The 23,880-nt window shown below is 48.8% G+C and overlaps 1 protein-coding gene across 2 annotated transcripts in view; it reads left to right on the top strand.

Moving 5' to 3' along the window:
• The first annotated feature begins 12,007 nt into the window (after positions 1 to 12,007).
• STARD3NL (STARD3 N-terminal like) overlaps positions 12,008 to 23,880 on the top strand; it is a 48,222-nt gene continuing 36,349 nt past the window's right edge. For both annotated transcript variants that reach the window (XM_075921739.1, XM_075921738.1), the window contains exon 1: positions 12,008 to 12,166. The gene's annotated coding sequence lies outside the window, so the exon portion shown is untranslated. The remainder of the gene's footprint in view (positions 12,167 to 23,880) is intronic.

Genomic DNA, 23,880 nt, shown 5'->3' with positions numbered 1-23,880 from the left:
GCTCAAGTGTGCGAGGGTGGTGACCTTGTTTGGCCAGGCCTTCTGCCATTCTGGCATATGTGTCTGCATTCCTTCTCCTGCTGGACTGCATGGCCTGGAGGGACTCTTCTCAGCCCAGAGGCCCAGGAGGGCTTTTATCTCTGGCTTTGACCAGGAAGGTGGCTTCCTGGGGGGATGTGTCCCTAGCGGGGCCAGGAGGATATTGGGGGGCTTCTCTGAGGGACATGGCTCCTGCTTGGCACACCACACAAGAGCTGCGCAGTCTGGATCTGCTCTGGAGCTGGCTTGCTGCCAGAGTGCTGATCCTGGGTGCCTGTGCCTTTTAAAGATGGCTGTGGGCAGGAACAATAGAGTTGGAAGCAGTGGCAGGAGTGTCCACCTGGGGTTCTTCCTGGAGGCCTTTTCTGTCAACATAATTTCTCCCATGCGTCCACACTTACCTTTTGTTGACAGAATTCTGTCAACAAAGGAGTTATTCCTCATGGAATGAGGTTTACATCCGTTGACAAAACTGCTGAGTTATGTCGACGTTATGTCGACAGAACTCAACGGCAGTGTGGACACAGGTATAGTTTTGTCGACAAAAGTCCACTTTTGTCGATAAAACCCTGTAGTCTAGACACACCCAAAGTTACAAGAATTTAGAAGCTTTACACACACAATATATTATTCTGAGTTAACATTTTAAATAAATGTGAGCAGATTATAGAAAAAGGAGGGATGGGATTTTGCATGTTTGGATACAATCTGAAGAAAAAAAACCTTTTAGAAACCTGGTGACAACAAGGTTGGAGAATAGAAGCAAACATGATTCTGGAATGCATTAACAGGTATGTTGCGAGCAAGACACAAGAAATCATTCTTCCGCTCTACTCTGCACTGGTTAGGCCTCAGTTGGAGTATTGTGTCCAGTTCTGGGCACCGCGTTTCAAGAAAGATGTGGAGAAATTAGAGAGGGTCCAGAGAAGAGCAACAAGAATGATTAAAGGTCTAGAGAACTTGACCTATGAAGGAAGGCTGAAAGAATTGGGTTTGTTTAATTTAGAAAAGAGAAGTCTGAGGGTGGACATGACAGCCGTTTTCAGGTATCTAAAAGGGTGTCATAAGGAGGAGGGAAAAAACTTGTTCATCTTGGCATCTGAGGATAGAACAAGAAGCAATGGGCTTAAACTGCAGCAAGGGAGGTTTAGGTTGGACATTAGGAAAAAGTTCCTAACTGTCAGGGTATTTAAACACTGGAATAAATTGCCCAAGGAGGTTGTGGAATCCCCATCTCTGGAGATATTTAAGAGTAGGTTAGATAAATGTCTATCAGGGATGGTCTAGACAGTATTTGGTCTTGGCATGAGGGCAAGAATTCTTGTGCAAAAACTCTTTGAGAAGAGAGCGTCTACACTGGCATGTGCCTTTGCGCAAGAGATGTGCTTTTGTGCAAGAGCATCCATGCCAGTGTAGAGGCTCTCTTGTGCAAGAAAGCTCTGATGGCCATTTCAGGCATAGGGCTTTCTTGCACAAGAAATTCATGTTGCCTGTCTACACGCAAGAACAGTTGCGCAAGAGGGCTTATTCCTGAGCGAGAGCATCAGAGTTCTTGCGCAAGAAGCACTGATTTCATACATTAGAACATCAGTGTTCTTGCACAAGAACTTGTGGCCAGTGTAGACAGGCAGCAAGTTTTGGCGCAAAAGCGGCTGTTTTTGTGCAAGATCACGCCAGTGTAAACACAGCCTTACTGTTTAAAGCTGAACCTTCAAACCTGTGTAACATCTCTCTATAAGTTTGGAGTTGCTTGAATATTAGTATGCCAGTTAAAGGCCCAGGCAGGGTATGTGATGCAAATATCAGCTCATTTGATCAAGTTCTTATAAGACAGCTCCCCTACTAGAAACTGTTTTGAAAGTTTGTAGTCTTCTATGTGTTTTGCTCAGAGATGGGGAAGTGCAGAAGGGAAACATTGCTGGAATGCTTGCAGTGAGATACAGCACACAATATTCAGAACAGGCCATGGGGGCCAGTATTTGAGTTCTTGCCTGACACTCTGGACTTCTCCAAGGTGTATGTGTTTGAGAGAGGAGCATGGGAGAATAATGGAGAATAATGGGCGGTGTTGGCGGCACACTCCCAGCAACGGGCTCCCTGATCTCTTCAGCTTTGTCAGGCTGGCTGCCCCTTTGTGGACGCTAATGCAGTTCTCCACTCCAGAACCTGGAAGTGTAGTTGGGCCTCAGCTGCTCCAGTGCTTCCCCTCTTTTGGACCACAGCAAGAAGTGGAAAAGAAGAAGAGCAAAGCTGATGATTCAGAGAGCACTTCCCTGAGGCCCAAAGCAGCACAGAGCTTGGCAGCTGAAAGCCTCAGAAACATCACCAGCGACCACCTCCCTACCAGTTCCCCCTTCTCCTCTCCTAGTGGTAGCAAGAGGCCATCTGTAGGGAAGGTAAAGAGTGTATGATGTGAGTGGTTGGGGGGGGGAGGCATTCCTAGGCTCCCCTTTCCCTCCATTCCTCCTCTTAAGAAGAGATCTCTAGGCTATCTCTAGGCTCCCCTTCTCACCTGTTGCTGCTTCCTGCTGGCAGTAGGATTCCCTGGTAGACTCAAGTGCTATGGTGGGTGGGAAGAAAGCAGATAGCCCCCTGCCAGTGGACTAGTCCATATGCTTTTAAGGTTTTTTATACTGATACTATACAGAGGTGGGGAACCTACAGCTCAGGGGCCAGATCCAGTCCCTGGCTTGACTGAATCTGGCCCCCAAGGGTCGGGGTTTTCCCCAGCATCAGGGAGCCAGTGCTGGAGCTCCAGCCATGTGTCCCACTCCCCTCCGCAGTGTACCCTGTGGGGCTGGAGCACTGTTGGGGAGGGAGCCCCAAGCCTCGCAGACCAGTGTCAAGCAAGCCAAGGCTCTGCCTGGTTGGGGGATGAAGTGGCTCTGTGCACTGCCACTCCCCTTCTTCCTGGCTGGGGAAATGGCAGTTCAGCAATGTGCTGCTTGGAGGCTTTTCCTCTGCCACTCTGATTGGCCGCAATTGCAGTTTCTGGGAGGAGGAGGGGAGATGGAGTATCTCAATGCGCACCCTGGCTACGTCTAGACTGGCATGATTTTCCACAAATGCTTTTAACGGAAACGTTTTTCCGTTAAAAGCATTTGCGGAAAAGAGCATCTAGATTGGCATGGATGCTTTTGCACAAAAGCACTTTTTGCGGAAAAGTGTCCGTGCCAATCTGGACGCGGTTTTGCGCAAGAAAGCCCCGATCGCCATTTTCGCCATCAGGGTTTTTTTGCGCAAAACAGTTTTTAGCTGTCTACATTGGCCCTCTTGCAGAAAAGCATTTGCGCAAGAGGGCTTTTTCCTGAGTGGGAGCAGCATAGTATTTGCGCAGGAACACTGACAATCTTACATTAGATCATCAGTGTTCTTGAGCAAATTCAAACAGCCAGTATAGACAGTTGGCAAGTTTTTCCACAAAAGTGGCTGCTTTTGCAGAAAAATTTGCCAGTCTAGACGCAACCTTTGAGAGCCTGTTGTCTTTATATTCAGCTGCAGAACTGTGTGCACAGGTTAAGCTGTATTTACTGCAGGAATATCTGACTAGCTTCCTTTTACTATTTACAATGGAATTGGGAAAAAAACTCTCTTAAAAATGTAAAACTCCATTTCATTTTCCAAAAATCAAGGGAACATAGGCTCCAATGTGTCTGTCGCTTCTAAATATGTGTTCCTAAATGTTCTTCCACAGAGGAAGAGAGATATTAAGAGGGAATAATCACTGAGAATGGCTGAACAGAGTGAATGGTTCACATATGCAGATATTAAGCTATTCTGATTGCTGGCCTTCTGTTGAATGTACCAGTTCCTGTTGTTGCCATGTGATTTGTATGGTGGGAAAGAGTTTAGGGTGTGATGGTAGAGGAAAGGAGCAAGGAGGTGCATGGGAGGTGAACTGTGTGTGTGAATTCTGACCACATGCTTCCCTGGATGTCATGTTACTGGATTTTAAGGGGAGCAGCCAGATCACTGCTGCACCCATGGGAGGGTGTTTGCCCCAAAAGTCCGTTCAAAGGGGCCATGTGAGGTGTCATATAAAAGCTTCTGTTCTACTGATTCTGTATATGCTCTTCATGTAATTGTATAATATCTGTATGTGGTGTTATACACATGTACTCCATAGGGATGCTGGAGAATTCTCTGTCTGTGGCTGAACATTGGGCAAGGAATGCTCAGCCAATGGCTATGCTAATTAGCAAGGCTCCCGGGACAATAGATCTCTAAGTGCCAGAGACACACCTGAAGGAATGCCTGGATATCTGCAAGACAGCCAGAATAATTGTTGCTGACTTGGGACACAAGGATAGGTTGTTGGACCATGTGACCTTCTCTGGCCAAGATGCCAGGAGAGAGACATAAGTGCCATATGGCACTCTCCATCTTGGTCTTCAATTTTGCTCCGAATCCAAGATGCAGCCTTGCAGGGAACAACGAGCCGGAAAGAACTGTAGACCCATCCTGACATAGGATGTACACTAAGCCAACAGTTATAACATCTCTGTTATGAGCCTCTATCAAGAACTGGATGATTCAATGCATGTAATGCATGTAATGTATTATCCTTTAACAACCTTACTCTCATGCTTTTCTTTCTTTTAGTAATAAACCTTTAGATTTTAGATTCTAAAGGATTGGCTCAGCATGATCTTGTGGGTAAGATCCAGAGTGTAAATTGATCTGGGAACTGTGGCTGGTTTCTTGGGACCGGAAGAAGACCGTTTGGGGTAGGTGAGATTGGGTTCTATAACCCTTCACCTGTGTGCAGGCCTGGGACTGATTGGGGCACAGGAAGAGCTGGTGCGTCTGAGGTGTTTTGCTCGTGAGGCTTCTTGCTGGCCAGGTAGGCAGCTGAAGTGCTCTGTGCAACTGGTTTGTGACCTATTTGAGAAGGGTTAATTACAGTGGCTTATTCCTTCCAGTATGCTGTGGGAATTGTGCATGTGATCTTATTCTGGAAGTGAGGAACCCACGGTAACCTGACATCTCTCGTGTAGTATTCTATATGGTGGAATCAAAAGCAGCCAAAAAAGTGTCTCCCATGAAAAATAATCAAGAAGCAAGGTGTAGGGATCTTCAGAAAATGTATATGGAAATTAAACTTTGACACCACCCCCCAAAAAAGAAAAATTGTGCAACACTGTTGTGACTTTTTTCTATTTTCCACTTTAGTGTTATGTATGTGGGACTTAATTTTATACAGTATCCTTCAACTAAGCATTAAGAAAAGCAATTTTCATAGATTTGTAAATTAGACCAGAAGGGACCATTGTAACCACCTAGCTTGACTTCCTGCCGAACACAGGCCATAGGGTTTTCCTGAATTAATATCTGTCTGAACTAGGGTTTATCTTCCAAAATGTCCAATCTTGACTTTAAAAACTGCCAGAGATGGAGAATACACCACAACTTTTGACAAATTGTTCTAATTACTAACTACAGGCAGTCCCCGGGTTACGTACAAGATAGGGACTGTAGGTTTGTTCTTAAGTTGAATCTGTATGTAAGTCGGAACTGGCGTCAGCCGCTGCTGAAACTGATCAGTTTCAACCGCGGCTGAATCTGGATGCCAGTTCTGACTTACATACAGATTCAACTTAAGAAACCCAGGCGTCCCCAAGTCAGCTGCTGCTGAAACTGATCAGCGGCTGATTCCAGGAAGCCTGTGGCAGAGCAACTCTGCCTCGGGCTTCCTGTAGTCAGCCGCTGGTCAGTTTCAGTAGCGGCTGACTTGGGGACGCCTGGAGCAGAGCAGCTGGGATGCTGCTGGGTTGCTCCAGTAGCACGGCTCCTCCGCGCTACTGGAGCAACCCGGCAGCACCCCAGCTGCTCTGCCCCAGGCGTCCTGATTCAGCCGCTGCTGAAACTGACCAGCAGCGGCTGAATCAGGACGCCTGGGGCAGAGCAGCTGGTGTGCTGCCCGGTTGGTCCGGAGCAGCGCTGCGGGACCAACCCGGCAGCCCCCAGCTGCTCTACCCCAGGGGTAGGCAAGAAAAGCCTGGTCTGCTGGGGGGGGGGGCACTAGCTGCCCCCCCCCCCCCAGCAGACCAGAGAGACAGGGAGCAAAGCCGCGGAGCACGCCTGCAGCGGGACAGCCCGGGCGCGCTTGGGCTGTCCCGCTGCGGGCGTGCTCCAAGGCTTTGCTCCCCGTCTCCCTGCAGACCAGGGAGACAGAGAACAAAGCCGCGGAGCACGCCCGCAGGGGGACAGCTCAAGCGCGCCCGGGCTGTCCCGCTGTGGGCGTGCTCCGCGGCTTTGCTCCTGTCCCCCTGGTCTGCTAGGGGGGTCCAGCAAAGCCGCTGGACCCCCCACCCCAGCAGACCAGGGATACCCGAGCAAAGCCGCCGCCTGGGTGACTTTCCTCGTTTGCCCGGGAGCAAAGCCGCCGCCCGGGCGGCTTTGCTCCCGGGCAAACAAGCAAAGCCGCCCAGGCGGCGGGCTTTGCTCGAGTGTCCCTGGTCTGCTGGGGGGGTCCAGCGGCTTTGCTGGACCCCCCCAGCAGACCAGGGAGACCGGGAGAAGCTTTTCTCGCCCCGGAGGACACGGGTGGCTGCCTGTACCAGCATTGTTAAAAATTGTACCTTATTTATACTCTGAATTTGTCTGGTTTCAACCTCCATCCATTTGATCCTGTTATACCTTTGTCTGCTAGATCTGATTAAGTGGGTTCTAGCCCATGAAAGCTTATACCCAGATAAATTTGTCAGTTTTAATGTACCATAGACCTTTTCATTGTTTAACTAACATGGATACCCCTCTGAAACTTATCAAATCTTTGTTCTCCATATAGGGCACTTACAGGCTGTAATCAATTTCACCTAAACCTTCTCTTTGGTAGGCTCAGGCTTTGTCTACACTAGCACTTTTGTTGATAAAATTTTTGCTAATCGGGGGTGTGGAAAAAACCTCTGACTGACAAAAATTTACCAATAAAAACATGGGAGTGGACAACACTATGTCTATGGGAGATTCATGCCTGCCAAAATAGCTACTGCCACTCACTCATATGTAGTTTTATTATGCCGGTGGAAAAACTCTCTCTCCCATCCGCACAAAGTGGTTTACACAGGAGACCTTACAGCAGCACAGCTGCAATGGTATTGCTGTGCTGCTGTAAGGTCTGTAGTGTATACATTGCCTAAGTAGTTAGATTTGAGGAAATCAGTTACTTTAATGCCTGTTTTCCAACGTTTTTAATCAATTTCATAATTTCTTTCAAGCCTCTAATATTTATAAACATTCCAGTATCTTCTCATTTTCTGTAAATGTTTTTCCCTTTTGCTAGCCTTATGGTTTGTGCTATGCTGACCCTATTCCTGATGAGTTTTTAAAAGCTAGTAAAATATAAACAAAACTAAGTTACAGGGATAGGAGTTACTATCTACTGTATATTTGAGGCAGTTTGTGTGTCTCTCCATCCATCTACCTGACATGGAAATCTTCATCTCAAACAGTTAATTTTTTTCACAAGTTATAAGCAACTGAAAACTGGGTCTTTTAATTAGAAGTGTTAGACAACCTTAACCACAGTTGTGCTACCTGTGCCAACTATAAGAATCAAAACATTGTACTAGCTTTTTGGGGCTAGTAATATCTGTATATGTGTATGTAGAAACCTATCTGTGAAAGGTAATAACTATAAACACAAGCATATTAAGAGGAATGTGTTTTTACTACCAAGGACACTTTTCTACCATTTACAACATCACCAAAGTGGTATACTGAATTGCCCTATTATTTGAGAAAGAATATACACCATAATTGGTGAGATTACCTCAAATGTTTGTTTAAAAAACATTTAGGCTACGTCTACACTGGTATGATTTTCCGGTAATGCTTTTAACGGAAAAGGTTTACCAAAACTATATGCATTAATGCATAGTTGATGGTTTTATGCGCGTCTAGATTGGCAGGACGCTTTTCCGGAAAAGCACTTTTTCCGGAAAAGCGTCCATGGCCAATCTAGATGCACTTTTCCACAAAAAAGCCCCGATCGTCATTTTCGCGATCGGGGCTTTTTTGCAGAAAACACTACTGTGCTGTCTACACTTGTCCTTTTCCAGAACAGTTTTCCGGAAAAAGACTTTTGCCCGAACAGGAGCAGCATAGTTTTTTCCGGAAAAGCACTGATGATTTTACATTAGATCATCAGTGCTTTTCTGGAAATTCAAGTGGCCAGTGTAGACAGCTGGCAAGTTTTTCTGGAAAAGCGGCCGATTTTCCGGAATAACTTGCCATTGTAGAAACAGTCTTAGAATTTGACAAAACAAACTTCAAGCTGCCCTAAATTTATAGCAGGCACTAATTTCTACAAAGGACAGTGTGTATTTGCCCAGAGAGGATTCTTAAGTCAGGAAAGTAGAACTTCTCATAGTGTATTTTAGACAAACCCTTAGAAATAATTTTATAGAGACAGAATACAGGAACTGGTAATTGAGTAATAAGACATGATGCTGCCTTAGTGGAGAACATTACAACTGAGTGAGTGTTAAAATGATATGAGGTTGAAGACCTACATATCAACAGTTTAAACAGATTTTATACCCAAGGGCTACATCTAGACTGGCATGATTTTCCGGAAATGCTCTTAACGGAAAAGTTTTCCGTTAAAAGCATTTTTGGAAAAGAGCGTCTAGATTGGCACGGGAGCTTTTCTGCAAAAGCACTTTTTGTGGAAAAGCGTCTGTGCCAATCTAGACGTGCTTTTGCGCAAAAAAGCCACGATCGCCATTTTCACGATCGGGACTTTTATGCGGAAAACAAATCTGAGCTGTCTACACTGGCCCTTTTGCGCAAAAGGTTTTTTTGCCTGAACAGGAGCAGAATAGTATTTCCGCAAGAAGCACTGATTTCTTACAGTAGGAAGTCAGTGCTCTTGTGCAAATTCAAGCGGCCAGTGTAGACAGCTGGCAAGTTTTTCCAGAAAAGCGGCTGATTTTCCATAAAAACTGGCCAGTCTAGACACAGCCAAGTAGTGCACATCTTGTTCTCAGGCCACCATATCATTGGAGGGGTGGGTGGTCTTGTTACTAAGGGTACATCTAGACTGTGGTACTATTTTGGGATACCAGAAGTATCCCGAAATAGCAACACCATGTCTTTAAACGCTCCCGCTATTTCCAGAAATAGTGGGTGTGCTATTCCAATGTCCCTGTAACCCTCCTTCCATGTGGGTTAAGGGATTTGCTGGAATTCTTGCTTAACAACTTTGGACTCCCCCCCTTTTTTTCCTTGACAGAATTTTTCCCCGGTGTTTTTTTGGGGGAGATGGCGTGTTCCATATTTTCTGTTAAACCATCTGGCAACCCTATGCCCAGCAGCAACTAACTTGCATAGACCCTCCTCCAATGCTGTGCTATTGGGCAAGGCCTATGTGTGAGGCTGAGCTGGATGTAGAGTTCCTGCACTTGCAAAATTCAGGTTGAAATCTGATTATTTATTTTTTAAAAAACCTGGGAATTAGGGGGTGGGAAATGGGCAGAAACCAAAACTTAAGGGCCTTATGTGTAACCCACCTCATTAGCAGGGATACAGGAACACTTTGTATTGTAGGGGTGCTGAGAGTAGGGTTGCCAGATGGTTTCAACAAAAATACTGGACACACTTGACATTACATCACAATCTACAGTACATCTTATTTAGAAAATACCAGACATTTATATTTTCTCGTTTATATTTTCTCAATTTGTTTCCCGAACATAAAGCTCAAATACTAGACTGTTTGTTTCAAAACTGGACACCTGGCAACCCCAGCTGAGAGCCACTGAACTAAACTGTAAATCCTTGATATCATGGAAATTACTTCAAGGCAGGGGGTGGTACAGCAACCTCCCACCCATAGATCCAGCACTTGTAGTAGAGCAGGAGCCTAAATCGTGACAATTAGATGCAGGAGCATCCTTATCCATATGCAGAATACTCAGTGGCATAGAGCAACTGAAATTTGGGGCACTACTGGGTGTTAAATGTTCACCCTTTTTCTTCTTCCTATCTGTGGCTCTGCTTCCTGGGGAGAGGATCTGGTTAGCTTAAAGTGCCAGAGCTATTAGCAGAACACTGAACCTGTGGAAGAGCCATTCAAGTGTAAATTAAGCCATTTAACAGGCTTTTTGCCAACCCCAGGTATATTAATTGATGAAGTGGCTTTTGTCCAGAAAAGCTCAGATTCTATATATTTGGGTACCACTATTCCACTCCTTGACTTTACTGAGTTAGTAGTCTGCAGGACCTTCTTTTAAAAATATTGCATTGGAGTGTGGCTAAAGATAATAAAATCACCTCTCTAAAAATATCTCACCTCCCCCCTCTGTCCCACTATCAGGCCTAGGGGCACCAAGTTGAATGAATAGGGTCCCGAAGAGGACAGCCCTGATCAGATGAGAGGCTGCTGGGATCAGTTTCACCAGCCCATCGATCGTGATTGACTGGTCGATTGTGAGGGCTCGACTAGTTGATTGTGAGGTGTTCGGGCTCCCTCTTTCCCCCCACCTCCAAGAAGCCCCACTACCGTCCTCCAGCAACAATGGAGTTAGTGCTGGCTTCCTGCGGGGTGGACAGAAGTCCTACAGCTGCACGTCACTTCCGGGGGTTCCGGAAGTGCACTGGCTGTTCCCCTCCCCCAGGTCTGTGGCGTGCTGGGAACTTGCAGTTGGTGGGGGGGAGTCCCCAAAGGAGGCACGCGCCAGGGCTTCCCTCCCCTGCGGGAGGGGGGAGTTGGCCCTGGAGGAGGCATGCGCTGGGGCTTCCATCGTCTGCGGGAGGGGGGAGTCAGCCCGGGAGGAGGTGCGCGCCCAGGGCTTCCCTCCTCTGCGGGACGGAGGGGAGGAGGGAGGAGTCCCAGGAGGCGGCAGGTGTCGGGGACTCTGTCCCGTCCCCAGCAACACTCTGTCCCCTACCCCCCCCCGGCACCCTGTCCCCTGCTGCAGAACCCTGTCCCCTGCTCCCCCCCCCAGCACCCTGCCCCCTGCCCCACTGGCACCCTGTCCCCTGCCTCAGCACCCACTAGCACCCTTCCCCAGTACCACGTCCCCTGCTCCCACCAGCACAGTTGGGGCCACATTAGTGAGGCTTGGGGAGTTTTTGGATGAGTTTTTTTTTTTGCATCTCACTTGTGTGGCCCCCAGCTGGTTTTTCTGAGGGTCAGTGACCCCTGACTCAAAACAGGTTCCCTGCCCTTCTCATAAAGACAATGCAGAAACTTTTTGTGTTTGACACAGTATTTTATTTAAAAATGAAGCCTGTCCGAAAAACTTTTCCGTTAAAAGTATTTGCGCTAAATCATGCCAGTGTAGACGCAGCCCAGGAGTTTTTCCAGAATTCCAGAGATATCCCAGAAAAACTCTTCCACATCCAGGGTCGCATTTGTTCTTCCGCTTTTTTTAGTGGGAGAGCAAACACGCTCTTTCGGTCACCCCTGTATTCCTGAGGAATAAGGGGGCTTCTGAAAGAAGGGGTTTTTCTGACATTTGGTCTAGTCTAGACAGGCCAAATGTTGGACAAACCCCTTCCTACAGATAAATAAAAAAAAAGGTGGCAATGTAGAGGTATAAGGGCTGGGGATGGCAAGTGATGGGAGGAGGAGAATAGAGAGGGCGGGGTTTCAAGGAAGGGGTGAGGTCTAGGGGGAAGGGGCGGGGCAGTAGATCTTGGCTTGTTCTGACATTAGAAAGTGATCTTGGGTGTAAGGAGGTTGGAGACCCCTGCACTAGCAGGTGGGGGGGGGGGGGCTACTGGTCCAGCCCCTTTCCCAGTGGAGCGCGCTCCAGCCTGAGGGGCAGGGAGCGACGGGTTTGCCGGGGGCCGCAGGGACTAGAGAGCGCACGCGCCTCAGGACTCTCCCGCGGCACCCTGGACACGCCCCCCGCTCAACAAGGGAGGGGCCCGCCCCTGCCCGGCACTAGCCCCGCCCACTCGCTGCCGACGCGAGCCCGTCCCCTGCCCGGCACTAGCCCCGCCCACTCGCTGCCGACGCGAGCCCGTCCCCTGCCCGGCACTAGCCCCGCCCACTCGCTGCCGACGCGAGCCCGTCCCCTGCCGCTCGGGTCACGTGGCGGCAGTTGCCAGGCCCCGCGGCGGCGGCGTCTGTTGCTGCGAGGCCTCGCACCGCAGCTTCCCCTCCGCCGCTGAGGTAAGCGCCCCCCCCCCCCCCGCGCCACCAACGGCTCCGTCCTTGGGTGACTGGATCCCTCCGCGCCGACCCACCCCCGCCCCTGCCCGCGCGCCGCCGCCTTTTGCTCGGGGGGCCTTGGCCTGCCCCGCCTTTAGGCCGTGGGGGCGGCGCGGGGCGGGAGCCTCAGGTCGCTGCGGGATGTGTCTGTGGGGGTGGGGGGGGTGTCAGGAGCTATGGGGAGCCGGGCCGGGCCGGGGCCGCTGCTAGGGCATCGCTAGGCGAGAGCGTGTCCGTGTCCCGCCCCCGCGGCGCGAGGGGGGCTGCTGCTGCGGGGGGCGGGGAGAGGGGAGCTCTCCTCAGGGCAGGAACAGAAACCTCCGGCGCTGGGCTCGTCGGCAGCCTCGCCCGCGGCTGTTCTGTGTGTGCAGCTTGGTCCCCGCTGCTTTTGGCAGCCGTAAGGGTTTCGGAGGGGATTGAGGGGCCCGGGAATCTGCCGAACACCCGAGCCCAAACTGTGTCCCTGACCTCGTACTGCCCCCCCCCTCGCAGCTCAGCCCTCCCCTTCCTCATCCCACTGGCCTTTAGGGTGGTGAAAAGGGGAACGTGCCCCCCCCCCCCCCCCGCTCCCCATGTTTTTGTGCCCTGTGATGTCTGACACACATAGGGCCACCCTCAGGTTGAGAACCATCTGCGCACAGATGTGGCCCATGTCATGTGACATCCTCAGGGCCATACAAGTAGTGTGTATTTGTATTGTGTGGCTGCATCCTACATAACACAGAGAGAATTGTATCTAGAGCCCACAATGGAAAATAGGTTGAGACTGGTCTAATGCTCTGTCATATACAACTCCACAGCAATTCTCTATCTCTGCATTGTTTCTGATAACAGCCAAAACAAATTTAGGTGGACCATTCTAAGGATTTTGCCTGCTGTCATTGCTTTAGCACAGGGATTCCTGAACTTTTTGACACGGGGACCAGTAAATCCATTCTTTAGCTTTTGGAGGACTGGTAACGTTCATTCGCATATTTGCATATACATTAAGCAAATAATGAGTAGTCAAATAAGTTGTTTCTGGTCCTCCCAAAGCCCCCTTGCCAGCTTTAGCAAAGGTTTTGATATGGTCACCCACAATATTCTTGCCAGCAAGTTAAGGGAATCTGGATTGGTTAAATGGACTGTAAGGTGGATAGAAAGCTGGCTAGACCAGGGTTTCCCAAACTTTTAACTTTAGTTGGAACCCATTTTTTTTCAGTAGTGTTTTTTGCACACCAAAAATATAAATGCATATAAAAAAAGAATTAAAAATGAATAAATTTTCAGTGTTTCACCCAGCTGCATCCTCTGCCCAGCCTGGGCTAGGTCTGTGGGGACTGCATGGGCACTCCAGGAGGCGGGATCAGGAGCAGATTGGGGGTAGAATATCTGGTTAGGAGGGAGGGTACAAGGAGGGGTAGGATTGCCAGATGTCTGGTTTTGTACCGGACAGTCTGATATTTGAGAGTTCTGCCCGGGAAACAAATTGAGAAAATACTGGGCATATAAAATGTCCGGTATTTTCCGATTAGGTAAGTTTTATTATTATTAGGTGTATCAGTCTGTAGCTACAAACTGCCTGGCTGGTAGATCTGCTCACGCTGCGTGTGTCTACTAGCCAGGCAGTTCGCAACTACTCGAGGAAGGGTATTGGAGAGGGGCAAAATGGAATCCCTGAGGCCGGACTCACTCGTGTGCCCGGGTCAGTCCCGCTTCCTGCTGGCCGAATTGCTCCCCCCGTCTTTGTCTTCTGATCTCCCCTGTCCAGCCCTGCTTCCGGCAGCTGGTTCCCATCTGCCCCCCATCGATCTCCCCCGGCCAGCCCCTCTTCCCCGGACAATCCCCCTGACCAGCCCCGCTCCCCCTGAACCCCTCCCAGCCAGACAGTTCTACCCCGCTTCTCCCTATCTTCTCCGGCCAGCCCTGCTGCCCCCGGCTAGCCCTGCTTCCAGCGGCTGGTTCTCCCGTCCTCCCTCCTCCTGATCTCCCCCGTCCAGCCCTGCTTCTGCCAACCGGTCCCCTCCTCCTCCTCCCAGTCCCGGCTCTTCCCAACCCCCTCCCAGCTGGCCGATTTTCCCCCGCTTCTCCTCCCGATCTCCCCTAGACAGCTCCGCTTCCCCCATCCAACCCTTCTTCTGGAGACTGGTTCTCCAGTCCTCCTCCTCCCGATCTCCCCTGGCTAGCCCCGCACCTGTCCTCACTCCTGTCCAGCCCTCCCCCCATCTCTGCTGGACAGCTCCGCTGCCCCCAACCCTGCTTTCTGGCGGCCGGTTTCCCCTATACACACATCTCCTCCCAGCCCGTCCTGCTCCCCTCCTGGCAGCCATGCTGAGGCCCGGTATTTTTTTCCTGCGGCCTGGTACAGGCTGCGGCCCATAGTTTGGGAATCGCTGCTTTAGCATATGCCCAATGTTCCTTTACTGGCATTCTGAATTTGCTCCCCTAGCTTGCCTAGGCTGGATAATGACAATGAATGCAAGGTCAATGTTGATCCATGTCCCCTGTTAGAGTGTAATCATACAAAATGAATAATTTTAATGTCCAGTTATACCCATTGAATAGTTATGTGAATTACTGAAATATGCTTTCTCATCTCAACAGCAGGTAAGTTCAAAATTGATTCAGAAGTAAATTGGTAGTTAATGAGATTTCAACTAAACTCTTATGGATGTTTTGCAGTACAGGCAGTCCCCGGGTTACGTATGAGATAGGGACTGTAGGTTTGTTCTTAAGTTGAATCTGTATGTAAGTCGGATCTGGCGTCCAGATTCAGCCGCTGCTGAAACTGACCGCCAGTTCTGACTTACATACAGATTCAACTTAAGAACCCCAAGCTTTCCCAAGTCAGCTGCTGCTGAAACTGATGAGCGCTGATTCCAGGAAGCCTGGGGCAGAGCAACTCTGCCTCGGGCTTCCTGTAGTCAGCGCTGGTCAGTTTCAGCAGCGGCTGACTTGGGGACGCCTGGGGCAGAGCAACTGGGGTGCTGTTGGGTTGCTCCAGTAGCACCCCTCGGCGCTACTGGAGCAACCCAGCAGCACCCCAGCTGCTCTGCCCCAGGCGTCCTGATTCAGCCACTGCTGAAACTGACCAGCAGCGGCTGAATCAGGACCTGGGGCAGAGCAGCTGGGATGCTGCCGGGTTGGTCCAGTAGTGCCCAGAGCTGGTGCTGCAGGACCAATCCGCAGCGCCCCAGCTGCTCTGCTCCAGGGTCCAAAACAAAAGCCTGGTCTGCTGGGGGAGGGGGGCACACTATCCGCGCCCCCCCCCCCCCCCCAGCAGACCAGGGACACGGGAGCAGAGCAGCAGCGGCAGCGGGGTGCCGCGCCTCTGAGGCTTTGCTTTGGCAAAGTCTCAGAGGCGCGGGACCTCTCCCCCCCGCGGCTGCGGCTTCAGTCCCGGTGCCTGTGGTCTGCTGGGGACCGTCCCCAGCAGACCACAGGCACCGGGACCCAAGCGGCAGCAGCGGGCGGGTTCCCGCGCTTCTGAGGCTTTGCTCTGGCAAAGCCTCAGAAGCGCGGGAACCCGCCCGGTGCCCCTGGTCTGCTGGAGACGGTCTCCAGCAGACCAGGGGCACCGGAGCAGCTTACGAACGGGGCTTTCTCGCCCCGGAGCTCGCAGGTAGCAATCCTCTACCTCAACCTCCGGGGCGAGAAAGCCCCGTTCGTAAGTGCGGATCCGACATAAGTCGGATCCGCGTAAGTCGGGGACTGCCTGTACTACTGAAGCTTATAGTAGATGAAAATCTTGTCATTCTCTCAAGATGAAATGAATTATGTAAAGAATATACAAGAACTAGGGTTATAAAAGTGTAGTCGATTAATTGATAAACAAAAGCTTATAGGTTAATGCTATAGACTACATGCATCTCTTCTCACCTCCCCCTCTCTTCCCCCTCCCCCCCCCCATACACACATACTTGCCAGTAAATTTTTTAGCAGTCTGGCCAGCAGTCTATTTCAGTTCCAGTTCCGGGAAATCAGACCGTTCCCTAGACAGAGGCTGCTGCCACCCTGCGCTACTGCCTCTTTATCAGAGGCAGCAGCACAGGGTGACAGCACAGGTCCACAAGGGGAGCTGGGTTTTAAACTGGCTCCCCTCACAGATTTATCTCCTACCTGGCACCCAGGGCTGCTGTCTCTGATATAGTGGCAGCAGCACAGAGTGGTAGGGGTCTTCAGGAGTGAGGTCAGAGCACACTGGTTGCTGGCCCTACCCCTGCCCCCAGGGACTATAGAATAGTCGGCTAACAAATAAGAATTTATGACTGTTCAGTTAACCAATATTTAACATCCCTAACAATAACATTAATGTAAGAAGATTTACAGAACTGTACATAAATTGTAATAAACGTATAACAGTGAATTGAAGAAAGGGGAAGTCTATATGACTTTTTGGGGGAGGGGGGGCGGGAACAGTGTTTAGTCAACTTTCTACTTTATGTTCAGGTGAATACATTGTTTGAATTTAGTATGGACAGTTGGTAATCTTTATTAAAGTTTAAAATAAAGTATTTGTATTAGCGACCCACAAGCATAGATTAGTACACTGTAATCTATGCATTGATGGTCATTAAGCATTCAAGTTGCTATCAATTTTATTTATATATATATACATTTGCTTTCATTTTCCATCATAAATTTCTATTTGATTTTTTCACTTTGAAGATGGGGAGCAGAAATGATGCCAAGATTTAATCAATTGTGAAAGCAATTCTTTTTTACTCTTGCTGATTGATTAGCATTTTCTAAAGTACTAGCTGACTGAACATTACTCCTGGAGAAGCGTGTGTGGAATTCATGTCCCTTGAAGATTTTTTTTGCTTTCCCTCAGAAAAATTACTTCTGATGGGAAAACAAAGAGAAGCTAGAAGAGTGTTCACATGCCCCTACCTGGTGGGTTGGTTCAGGCATCCAGCAAAAATGTATAAATCACTGGTACTGTACAGTCAGTGTGTCCTCCTCACATACATGTCTCCCTCTCGCTTGCTATTGCAGCATTATTGGAATGGAGGGGCAGAAATTTGAGGTGTTTCTGAGGAGCTATGCATGGGGCAGGTTCTACTCTCAGGCAGAGCAGAATGTAGCAGCCTCTCTGCTTATTGAATTGTTCCAATCAGGAAAGAGGAGGGTTGACTAGAGATACTCTTATGGATACAACTATTAGCAGGCTGCACTTTTAAACAGGTTCAGAAGCCCTGGGTTTGTGTGGGCTCAGGTTTCAATCCCTCCTTCTGGGATTGTATAATAATTTTTGTTGTCAGAAAAGGGTCAGAATACAATGAGAACTTGTTCTTTAATGTATATGTGAGACAGTTTTCATGTCTATTTAAACCTGGGAACTTCTTTGCCTATGTGAATTTTATGAGTGCACTTTCACTCATACATACACAAAGGTATGCTTGAGCACCCCAAAAATAACAGGGACTTATCCCAGCCTTTAGTAAACAAAAAGCGAAAAATACCTCAGATCGTTCTTTTTCAGATGATCTTTTTACCTCTCACATGCTTGTGGCATAAGAACTGGAATTGCAAGCAAGACGCTAGAGAACAGTATTCTGTTGACACACACAGTGTGTATCACTAGTGGGCACATACTTATGTAGACTATTTTTTGAAAACTCAGTTATGTTGTGGGAAGTGATACTTGTATTTTTTATCTCTTTTCTCAGCAAGCCTCTGGATAAATTAAGCCCTGGATGGTGGGTGTGGGCAGCAGGTGCCAAGGCAATGGGGAGAAGTGGTGAACCATGCTGTTGCATGGCTCAAGTGGAGGTTGGCATCTCCTGCTATGCGGCCAAGAGCCACAGTGTGTGATCAGAGCCAAGGATCGGTGCCTGCAGCCAGAGCTGTGGGTCAGTGCCTGCTATTATGGAGCTGGGGGCTACAGCCTGAAGCCCCATGTTGCCAGAGCCCAGGGTAGATGAGCCCCATGGTAAGGGTCCCGAAGTCCTGCCTCTGGAGCCTACCACTCAATGACCTCAGAGCTGAAGTGTGAGTCCCCCATAGTTCCCCACCCACTCAGGGTGGGTCAAGAACTCATCTTGTTACTGCAGCACTATGCTCACCATTTCCAGAAGTGAAATAGCATGGTACAGTAGACTTCCGATAATCCGGAACCTATGGGACCTAGGTGGTGCTGGATTATCAGATATGCCGGACTATCAGGAGGTACTATGAGATGGTTATATATATATTCTGTATACATTATATACTGTATATAAAGTGTTCTTAACCCGTTTTATTGTACATACTGTATACAGTATACTGTACTGTTTTAGTTTTTTGAGCCTTTTTTACCCTTTTTGCTCAGTTCAGCTGCTGCCGCTGTTACCTTGTGACTCATTTTTTGCCAAAGCTCACTCACTAGGCTCTTGCCATTTTGATGCTGAACTATCAGGAGTGCTGGTCTATTGGATGCCAGACTATTGGAGTTTTACTGTACATCAAGGAACAACAGGGAGGGAGGAGCTGATGCTTCCACCCCATCACTACCCAGGCTGTCCTGGCTGCATTAAGAAATGCTGCCCTAGAATCTGTGTTCTTGGAGAAGGGTTGAAGGATTGTAAAGGTCTTTTTTTTTTCTATTTAAACAAAAACTTGTTTTCATAACTAAAGAGTATCTTTTGGTAACCAAACATATTACAGTAACATAACTTGGAAACATGTGGGTGAGACACAGAATAAGAGAGTTTATTGCTACTATACCACATTCAACTTTTTGGAAGAGGAAATCTTGAAAGCAGGTGTCATATTTTCTTCATTATATTTGTTCAGGCATTGCGCATCTGGTGCATTTTTGTGCATTGAAAAGATCAAATTGGCCCTCTAGAATTTCTTGAGGGCCAGTAGACAAATAGAAAGGTAAAGCAGTGTTTGAAGTGAGGGTGAACTCTCATTAGTCATAGCATTCACTCTGGTCTAGTCTAATCCTTCACTTTGTTAGTGGAAGTTTAACACAGAGCCTTTGCCAGCACATTGTTCCTTCTGATTCTTTCTCACACATTGTTCTCTGGTAGTACTCACAAGTTTCAAGCTGTCCGCTGCCCGCGTGTTCCGCCGCTTTGCTTCCTCTCCCTGGTCTGCTGGAGACCAGGGAGAGGACCCCGTTCGTAACTGCGGATCCGATGTAAGTCGGATCCGCGTAACTTGGGGACTGCCTGTATTCAGAGAGTTGCTTCCAGTGCAGAGCGGTGATGGGGCAAGCAGGGAGCCTGGTGGAGCCTGGTGGAGCAAGCAGGGAGCCGCTGGATTCCCGTGAATCCAGCGGCTCGGTGGGCCGGATCTGGCTCCTAGGTCGTATTTTTGTCCAATCCTGAATTAGATTACAGGGTTATTACAAGGTTGGTATTTGGAATAGAGATGAGATATGATAGTTTAGAGTAAGGGATGGGGAACCTTTTTTGAGTCGGAGGCCACTGACTCACAACAAAATCAGTCAGGCCAAACATGTGAGAGGTGCAAAAAACCCAAATCTTCATTGACATGGCCCCTAACTGCTCACACACCAGAGCTTAGGAGGCCCAGTCTAGTACAGGACCTTACTGGTCCTGGGTGAGGGAATTGGCCAGACAGTGGGAGAATTTCTGGAAAACTGGAGATCCTTCCCTGCTGCTGGCTTCTTCGGCCCCACAGGGGTGTCTGCTGGCTAGTTTTGGCTCTGCTGCTGGCCAGGCAGCACACAGTTCCAGCCCCGTTGCCAAATAGTATGTTGCCTGATAGGGCTGCTGTGGCCCCAGCCCTTCTGCCGGGCGGTACGTGCCCTTGGCCATGCTGATTATGGTGGGCTGCTGCAGCTGCAACCCTGGCCCTGTTGCTGGGCTGTGGGCAGCCCCAATTATGCTGCCACTGCTCATAATTGGGCAGCCCCAGTTATGCTCTCCACCACCACTTACACTGATGCAGCTAGCCAGGCTTCCCTTCTCGGGCTGCTGTGGTCCAAGCCCCAGTTGCACTCCACCCAGGTTGCTGCGGCACCGTTTCTAGCAGACTCAGAGGGCTACACCAGACTGCCAGCTTCTGGCCCTCCACTCTGGGACTCTCCCATTCAGGAACATTCATGGTCATGCTGGACCGGAGAATCCCAGATTTGGGAGATGCAACCTATAGACTTTGTATGCTTCAGCCCCTTCAGTTTCCCACCACTGGATTAAGGGAATTCTTGTTCTATAGATAGAGGCATTGATGCACTCAATAGAACGCTAAGCTTTATACTGCTGTTATCTTCCAGCTCTTAATGTGAAACTTCCTAGCTTTCAATAACTGCTGAGATGTGAAGGATTAGAAAGTCAAAATTCATGAACCTGCCCAGTTGGGTTTGAAGACGTTATAAACTCTGTAATTTGCACATTTAATTGTGGTAGGAATTGGTCAGGGCATTTAATATGGCACCAAAAGAGTTGCACTTACGTGTGGGTGAAGTGAGTGCAGGAAGTGATGAATGGTCCTTTAATAAGAGTTCAGTATCTCCAGAAAAATTAATGAAGAGAGCTGTGGTGTATAAACTAACTGTCATAGTCGCTTTAAGGGCAGAACTTGCTGATTAGGTTCCTTTCTATTTCCAGATTCTCTGATGGGTTGAATCACAGAAATCCCCTGATGGCAGTCATCTGGTGTGCTGATTATGCCACTGAGTCCGCCCTACCAACCACCACCCTGTCCTGCTGGGCCAGAAGTTCTATTCTCTCCCAGTAAAGGCACAGAGTTGGGATAACAGTCCCCCAGCAAAGTAAAACAGACTAGGATGTAAGGGAGTAGTCAACTACTCACATTCCATCCCTCTGCCCTTGCTGCCTTTGTATCAGAGGTAGCAAGGGGAGGGAAGGAGGAGCCATCTTACAAGCCAGTTCCCCCAGCACCGTTTCCACAGTGCCGTCTGCAGGGACTGCTGCCACGAAGCAGCCCCTGTCCACAGGGGGTCCCAACTCGCCACTGGGATCCCTTGTGGACAGAGGCTGCTGCTGGCTGGGCAAGCAGCCTCGCTCAGTTCTGGCTCGCGCTAGGTCCAGGACCAAACCCGACTGCGACTCTGCAATTTAAAACGCAGCAGGAACCGGGGGGGAGGTACAGGCTGCCTGGTTCCTACTGCCTTTTAAATTGCAGAGCCACCGTGGGGTTTAGTCCTAGAACCAGTGCGAGCTGGGACTGAGCCAGCTGCCTACTGGCTAATCGAGTAGTCGATAGAATTGTTATCAACTACTTGATTAGTAAATGAACCTCAGTTTAGGGACTGGATAGCACTTAGGAACACAGTCTTCAAAAGGGAACAAAACTAGAGATAAACTTGCTGCTTAAACTCACTGTTACATGGGTGAAGCTTACCAGTTCTGGTTAACTGGCAGGGACTGAAGCAGTTACCCCCTTGGGCTGGTGTGTAGGGGGCTGCTCCAGCCGAACAGGGCCCACTGCATGCACAGGCTTCCCCAGCCAGCTGGAACAGCCCCTATCCATGGCAGGCCTGGTTTCCCCACTGCAGGTTACAGTCTATGGCTGTACGCTCCCAAGGAGGTGGTTTTGTTGCTACTTTCATTTCCTCCAGGAGTGGGGCCGGTGGCAGCAAAGCCTGCAGCATATGAAACTAAAATTTTTACCTTTTTACATCCCTACCCAAAACCTCAGATCAGTCTTACTGTGTAAAAGGTTTACACAGAGAAAGTTCATGAGATTTGCTCTCTTTATCAATGAGAGTGATGCACGGTTGTTGCTCCCTTCCCTTTAATAACAATTATTTACATTGGATTTGATGATAAACAAAAGTGGCTTTCTTAACTATAAAAAGAAGGATCTAAGTGTTTGCAAGTGATAGCTTACTTTAATCTGAATGTTATTAAGCCAAAAAACAAAACAAAAAAAGGCCCCAAACACACCGGATAAGCCTTAATAGACTAAGGGTATGTCTTGTCAACAAAACTTGTGTTGACGCCCCAAAGTCATAAAACCAAAAATTGCCAGAGGGTATTCACACTTATTCCTTCTGTTGACAGATCATGTCCATGTTGGGGGCACCATCGTTGACAATGTGAGCAATGCACTTTGGGTATGCATCCCATGGTGCAGTATTGTGCATTGATCAGCTCTGCCTTCTCACATCTTGGAGTTCTCACTGAGTTCTACAGCTTCCTAGCTGCCGGGAATGGAATCATGAGTAGCTCTGTGAGCTCTCTCTGCTAAGGAACCTCAAAACAGCACAGTAGTCTGTCTTCCTCCCTCTACAGCAGGGGTCCCCAGCGCGGTGCCTGCAGGCACCATGACACCCGCTGGGGCATTTATGTGCGCCCCCGCCCAGTGACCAGGGCTGGCCCAAGCCATTCTTGTGCCCTGGGTGCCTGGCGCATACATGGTGCCACCCCTGGGTGCGCGGCACATGCACAGCTGGGCGCCCGGCAGCCCCAAAAGGTTGGGGACCACTCCTAATACACTTTAAATGCAGAGCCACATAGGGTTAGGTTCTGGACCCATTGTAAGCCAGGACTGAGCTGGGCTGCTGGCCAGCCTGCTAAACAATTTACTGGTGGGAGTGGGTGAGAAATGCATGTAGTCTGTAGCATTAACCTATAAGCTTTTACTTATCCGTTAATTGACTATACTATTACATCCCCAGTTTTAACTTATCTGGGGTAGAAGTGTTGCAGTTTTGGGGGAGAGGGTTACTCTATTTACCCATGTATGATTTAATAGAGAGCAACCTGTTTTAAAAAAAAAAAATCAGTCTTTGATTTGTCTTGGACTGAGCCGTCGATCGACAGATTTCATCTTCTATGACACCATTGGTGAGCAACTAAACCAATTGTTGATCGGCAGAGCCGATTACAGATGTCACATAAAAAGCTGCCAGCTGCAGAGTCTGTATGTTCTTTTCGGATCCTGTGCTTTTTCTGCAATGTCTGGATACGCTGACTCTCAAAGCAATTAAGAGACCGTACAGTAGTTTGTCACTAGGACAATCTGTCCTGAATGTGAGTTTCCAGATCCTTGGGAGATATGCCGCATGACTTCATATTGGCCTTTAAGATGTCTTTATAATGCTTATACTGACCACCAATAAAGCGCTTTTCATGAGCAAGCTGGCCATGAAGACCATCTTTGGTATCTGTGTATCATCACATGCTCATAACATGACCAATCCAGCGAAACTGTTTGTTCATAAGCATTGCTTCCGTGACCGTGACACAACACATCTTAAGAACCTCCATATTAGAAATTTTGGTTCCAACAATTCATGTGGGCAATCTTCCTCAGACAATGCATATGGAACTGATCAAGCTTCAAAACATGGTGACGATATATTGCCCATAACTCCAAGCCATACAGCAGGACATTCAGGACAACTGCCTAATAAACTACTATCTTGGTATGGAGTTTAATACCATGGTCATTCCATAGGCATATGGTCAATTTTCCAAAGGTAGTGCTGGCTTTGGCTAGTCGAGCAGATACATCGTGATCCATGTTTATGCTAGAGGACAGTACACTTCCCAGGTAGCAGAACTTGTCAACAGCCTTAAGGACTGTACCATCAGCAGTAATCACTGGTGTGCTGGGCTCTTTCCAGACAGGCTGAGGCATAACTTCTGTCTTCTTGAGGCTCACTGTGAGTCCAAATCGGTGAGCAGAAGTAACAAAATGATCAAAAAGCTCCTATGCATCCTTCACTGAATGAGCCAGCAATGCACAGGCATCAGCAAACAGAAGGTCAT

This window comes from Pelodiscus sinensis, chromosome 2 (assembly GCF_049634645.1).
Source record: "Pelodiscus sinensis isolate JC-2024 chromosome 2, ASM4963464v1, whole genome shotgun sequence".
Classification (NCBI taxonomy): domain Eukaryota; kingdom Metazoa; phylum Chordata; order Testudines; family Trionychidae; genus Pelodiscus; species Pelodiscus sinensis.
The sequence above is the reverse complement of the archived record's forward strand: the minus strand, read 5'-3'. Positions and strand labels throughout refer to the sequence as shown.